Below are 6,412 nucleotides of genomic sequence, written 5' to 3' on the forward strand. Positions count from 1 at the left end.
AGGGATGGAGGGATGGAGGGATGGAGGGATGGAGGGATGGAGGGAAAGGGAGAAGAAAGACGAGGGAGGCCGGCGGAGACCGTCTGCCACCTCCCAGGAGTGGCCCGGCCGGTGGCGAGGATTTTAACCGCGCAGGTCGGTGAAAGGCAGCTGGCGGTGGCAGGGCGCCTCCGGCCTGGGAGAGGAAGACCTGAGCTCATTTACTCACTTAACTAGCTCAACTCGCTTGCGTTTTCCGGTTTCACATCCTCTCTTTCCGATGTCCTATCTCTCCGCCGGAGAGCCTGGCTGGTATTCGCCACACTAAAGTCGAAGTGCATGTGATTGGCAGGTATTGAGGACCTTACCTCCAGTCCATAGTTTTTGAATCTATATCAAAATGGGCATGGACTTCAATAAATCTAAATGCCATATGAGGACGTTTAAAGCTTTCCTCAATCAGCGAATAATACATCTCCTTTTTCTGTCCTGAAAATAAATCCCACTTGCCCGATGGGTGTGTGTTTTCCCACAAAGCTAAGTCAGTACTCATTGGGAATGGAAATGCCCCGCTCTGAAGGAATTAGGCCGGAGGGAGAACTGTAAATGAAGAAAACCGATCTTTGGATGAAAAACTCATCAAGTCCTTTTACGCCCACCTGCGAGCTCCACTCTCCGCCACTCTCCCTGTCCTGGGTCTCCGACCTAGCACCAAGTGACAGTCTGGCCCGGGCTGATTCTGCACACTCCCAAGCCAGGAGAGGATGCATAAGCGCTGTCTTCACCCCCTCCTCCCTCCCCTCCTCCCCGCTGCTCTCTATCTATCGTCCATTATCAGCACTAGTATTTTTAAGGACTTAAAGCAGGCACAGTCCACACGGTTCGGATGCACCGTCTCACCACCAGTTACTTGGTCACAGTCTGTTGTTAGGATTTCAGTGAAACATAAGCTTACTCTATTTTTACTATAATTTGAAGGTGAGTCTTAACATTGAAAATAAACCAGCAGTTCACGGCTAAGGGCGATTGTGCACCCTCTCCCCCCACCCCACCCCCGCCACCGAGATGTTTGTCAGTATCTGGAGACATTTTTGGTTGTCATAGCTTGGGGTGGGGGGGTGTTGTTGGAATCTAGCTGGGGGAGGTCAGGGATGCTGCTGAATGTTCTAGAATACACAAAAGAGCCCCCCACTTCAAAGAATTCCCTGGCTCAGAATGTCAAGAGTGCCGAGGTCGATAAGCCCTGAGGTGAACTAATCTCATAAAATTTGGAAATGATGCACCATTAAGAAAAACTTAGGTCACCACTGACTCTTTTTCATCGTACTATATACCATTTTTAAAACATGAATTTTCACACCTTGCTGCAATCATCAGAACTGTTTCGAAGTATTTAAAACAAGTCAAAGTACTTTAAATCCTTATCAAGTAAAGAGCAAATGTAGATTTTTTAGCATTTTAAAACACATAATTTTCTTAATGAAAAAAATGTTACTCGCTCAGTGAACAATGGCTTCTTTTATAAGAAAACTGGGAAAATATTATTGTTTTACAACCGTTCCCTTTTAACCTCCTTACTGGCAAGCACTCAGCTGACCCATGGATCATCCTTTAAGGGGAAACTCTTATTTCTCATCTTGCTTTTCTTGAATCAAGGAGCTTCTTCAGCATCGTAAAGGCGGATTTGAAGGAAAAGTTAAAAACAAAAAACAAAAAACCTATTTCAATAAATATCAACCAATAACAAGAACAAAGCCAAACATTCCCTTTCATTTCTGGTCCTCCACCTCGTTCTTCTAATTTTATTCGATGGAGCACTTTTCTTATTCTGTATCTTAAGGTAGCAGCTTTTTCCCTGGCTTTAATAAAGCTTATGTTTTCCAAAAAAAAAAAGTTTATATTATCCTACTTCCCCCAAAGTTTATCGTCCTCTAAAACTGGTCTCTGCACACATAGCCCCCACTTCTTGATGGCTCTCACCCTTGAGCGCCCTTCACAGCCAGCTCCGGGCTCAGCCCAGTTGGCTTCCTAGCTCTTCTATGTGCCTAAAATTGCCTGGAGAAGTACCAGTGTCAGGAACAAAATCCGGGCACTTCAAACCTCCTTATTTATTTTTAAAGTTCGTATTCCTTTCATTTGAGAACTCTTCTCTCCCTCCATCCCTTTTTCCAAATGAAATCCATGTTCAAGACGGCCCGTTCTTGAGCCACAATCTTGTTTATCCTAGAAACTTGGCCAGCAGATTTCAAATTCAGAACAATGTGCCCTACTTAAGAAGGGGGGTGCTCTGGTTAAAGGGGAAAAATAGCCTTCCCAAAAGGATGCACCTAAAATTTTTCCCCAGTCTACTTTTAAAATTTGGAATGATTTCTCCTTTCCTCATTTTATTACAAGAAACACTGGTCGATGGGCCACCATGACTTGAGGAATCCCAAAGTATTCCAGTCCTGTGTTTGTAAACAGGCCATCTCACCCTCCAGCTGTCCCCCTCAGGACTCCTGCCTTTGTCTGTTCTCCAGGAGTTTATGTTATTTCTGAAAGGAAATCGTAACCAGATTCCTGCTGTACTGTATTAACTGGAAGTACAAGTCAGCTCTAAAGAGACTGATAATTTCCTTCTTGGCTTTCTGTTCGTGATTGTGGCTGATCTTTCCGAGTGAATATTGGATCCTCGTGTTTGGCAGCGGCTGCCCGTCGTGAAACTTGCTCCTCATGGGCCTGAGGCCATCAGGACGTTTTAGCAACGAAAACTATAACTGCGAACACAACTTTCCGGCTTCGCCCGTAATGCTTTTGCTTAATATAAATACCTATTTGGAATAAGACTTAAAGAAACATATTCACCAAAGCACAAGTGAGCGTCTCTTCTCACAGGAAACTCAAGCATTAGGTATCACCATGTCACGATGATTTCTCTCATTCTCCCAAGAAGATTTTTTTTAAAAAGCTTCTTCCATGTAGAGTTTGGATGTCTAATGCCTACGCGGAGCTTCCACATGTCCTGATGCCTCGGCCTTCACAGAAGCTGTGTTCTTCATTGAATCACCTTGCTACTCATTCTAATTCTCTAATAACAGATGCTTTCATAGGGTTGTGTCCTGCTTTTCCTAAACACCAGATCTCTTAAGACTTGGCTCTGTGCAATTTTCTTTTTCAGTTTCTAAAATGGAGAAAGCTAAACAATGTTTTGCCTTGTAATAGTCTCTCTTCCATCCAGGAAACAAACAAACAAACAAACTGCTAAGGAGCCATATCTTAAGAGAATGTGTGAAACCTCCCCACACTCCTTAATTTCTGTTGTATTTTCAATCTCTTATTTATGATGCAATCTTGGGATAGCTTTCAATTTATCCTCCAGTTCATGAGTTTTTTTCTTTATCTACATCTGACTGCTCTTTAACCTATATATTTGAGTTTTTAGTTTGTATTTGTCATTTGTAGAGTTTATATTTATTTTTCAAATCTGCCTCTTTTTTAATAGCATCTTGTTATTTTCTTGGGATGTCAAGACTTTCTTTCAAGTCCTCAGTTATTTTTACAATGCCTATTTTCTTTTCTCTTTCATGTTATTGTCAAGACAATAATAGGAGAGTCTCTGCCAGTGATCGCTGATGGCAGATGGTTTCAGGGGCCACCATAAGCCACACCTGCAGGGGCGCCAGTCCCATCACCATCCCTGTGCCCCTGCTGTGTGCCACAGACACCTACGCAGACATCCGTGGTAGGCGTAATAGGCTCTGCCTTGTTTTATACATTTTTATTGGTCGTCATCTTTAGTAGGGGTCTTTTTTCCCACAGGAACATATAGAAGTTGCTTTCCAGTTTTTATATCATTTCTGCCAAGCATTCCAAGAGTATTATCAGGGATCAATTTTTAAATTATTTCTCACCGTGGGGGTTTGGGGCCCCTCATTATCAATTGGACTCGCACATCCGTGCAAGGCGCACGACAGTTTCTCGGGGGACAAACTCGAGCTCCCTCTTCATCTCCTCTAGTTGTTGAATGTTTTGGTTTTTTTGTTTTTTTCTCTTGTTGTCCTTTTGCTGTTACACAATACATTTCTGTTTTTGAAGCCACCTAGTTCGTGGTGCTTTGATACGGCAGCCCTGGCAAACATAGTACATTCACGAAGAGTCCAAAATGGAAAACGACAAGTGTCTACCAACTGGTAAAAGGGTAAACGTATTAGGGTACAACCAGACTATGAAATGCTACTCAGTAATCACAAGGAATGAACCACTGATGTATATTGTAACAACATGGATGATCTCCAAAGCCTTTATGTTACTTTATAGACGGCAGAAACGAAAGGCTGCAAACTCCATATTTTCACTTATATGACGTTCTTGAAAAGGCAAAAGCATATGGACAGAAATCAGATCAGTAGTTGCCAAGGGCCAGTGAGAAGAGGGAAGGGATTGCCCACAAAAGGGCTCAAGGGAATTCTTTGGGGGTGGGGACAGAGGAAATATTCTGTATTTTAATTATAGTGGTGGGTACATCAATGTATATATTCGTCAAAACACATACACATAAAAAAGGGTGAATTTTACTGTGTGTAAATTATACTTCAGTAAACCTGACTTCTAAAAGTGAAATTATATTGCAAAAGATACAAAGATGAAAACTAAAATATCATGTATTCTCATCATCTAAATATAATCAACTATAATGAGTATTTGGCTGTATGTATATCTATGTTTTTTATAGATATGATGTATATTTACAAACACAGGGTCATATTATATTTACAGTTTTATAATTTACTTTGTTTAATAAAATATTATAAACCTCAATATTCTTCTGAAGCTTCATTTCTGACTATTCTGTTTTACGGTAGGTGCTTTTTTTTTACACTCAATCTCCCATTGTTAAACGTTAAGGGTTTCCCGCAATGTTTTGCCATTATAACCAGGGCTTCGATCGATATTTTTAAAGCTTAGTTGTTAGACGACCAGCTTAGTCCAAAATCTAATTTATAAAAATGGAATAATGATGCCGTTCTTAAACAGCAATGATAAAGACGTCATTTGACCTGTTGATATGTGCTGCTTTAAAACCTGACCGTTTAGAACACGTCCCCATTCTTTCGAGTGCTGTCCACCTCCTGCAGCTGAGAACTACGGCAGAAACATGGGTGCTGGAGTCAGTTTGTGCCCCAGCTCTGCCTCTTTGTGACTGAGTGATCATGACCCCCACTAACTTTCTCCTCTGTGAGCTGGAGATGAAAGGCACATTCCATGGCCCACAGGGTTGGCTGGCGAAGCTGATTTCTGTGCCAAACGCTTTGTTCCTATCACCCCCACCACAGACAGGCTGGAAAAGCTGAACAATGCTTTTCCAGTCTCCTCTGCAGCTCGGATGGCCGAGCGACGCCGTTCTGGCCATCGAAAGGTCTGTTAGGAAAGATTTTGCTTTTCTAATAAAAGCAGAGATGTCCCTTCCCATCCTCCTTCCAGTTTCGAACCCAGATGTGATGCCTGGAGCAGCTACCTGGCACCCATACGGTGACTTGCTCGAGGGTGAGAGGTCAGCATTCTGATGAGAAGGGTGGAGTGGGAAGTGGAAGGTGCCTGGGTCCCGGTGACACTGTCGGGCCACCACGCCCGTGCCAGAAGGCCACTTCCCAGCCTCTGGTCAAATGAGAAAAACAACCTCCGCTTATTTAAGCCAGACATCCTGCTTCCTGCAGATGAAAGCATTCCTAACTGACACACCACTCGTCGTGAAGGGCAGACGGGGGGCACGGGATTGCGCTTCGGATGCTATTTGCTGGTCGATGAAATAGAAAATGATCACCAGGCCGACTGTGTTTTTACCTGCGATCTCGTTTGCCTCTCCGAGCCTCTCATTCATCAAGAATCGGTATTACATTCACGATCTTCTTTCAACATTTTTTCAATTACTTACTCCCGGTTGATTATTTTCAGCAAATTTTTATGATTAAACCGAAATATAGTGTGCACTGAAATTTTAAATTAAAGAAACACACGCAAAAATAAATCATTTGCCGTATTTAGTAAAATGGGATTATAAACAGTATCATTAAAAATAGGTATAAGAGTCTACGGCCATGCCACCCTGAACAAGCCCGATCCCATCTGATCTCGGAAGCTAAGCAGGGTCGGGCCTGGTTAGTACTTGGATGGGAGACCACCTAGGAAGACCAGGTGCTGTAGGCATTAAAAAATAAAAAAAGAGGTATAAGAAATCCCCCATTAAAAAGCAAAAGTAATTAAAAATAAATAAATAAAAGATAAAATTGCCAGATAAAATTGTTTCAACCACCACAGTTGAGTCACAGCTCTTTGGAAAGGTGGCACAGCCAAAAGCCCTATGTTACTACTCTGGGGAGCATCCCTCTTCTGAGCTAGGAATTCCCAGTCTGGTAGGAAGAGCTGCGGACAAATGCCGGGGAGGATGAGACGCCAC

At 42.7% G+C, this 6,412-nt stretch overlaps 1 non-coding gene across 1 annotated transcript; it reads left to right on the forward strand.

The window, feature by feature from the left end:
- Positions 1-6,043: 6,043 nt before the first annotated feature.
- LOC120617760 (5S ribosomal RNA) lies at positions 6,044-6,162 on the forward strand. Its single transcript, XR_005657037.1, has one exon. It is a non-coding gene; the product is annotated as a 5S ribosomal RNA (ribosomal RNA).
- The last annotated feature ends 250 nt before the right edge of the window (positions 6,163-6,412 follow it).

This window comes from Pteropus medius, unplaced genomic scaffold, assembly GCF_902729225.1.
Source record: "Pteropus medius unplaced genomic scaffold, Ma_sr-lr_union100, whole genome shotgun sequence".
Lineage (NCBI taxonomy): Eukaryota > Metazoa > Chordata > Mammalia > Chiroptera > Pteropodidae > Pteropus > Pteropus medius.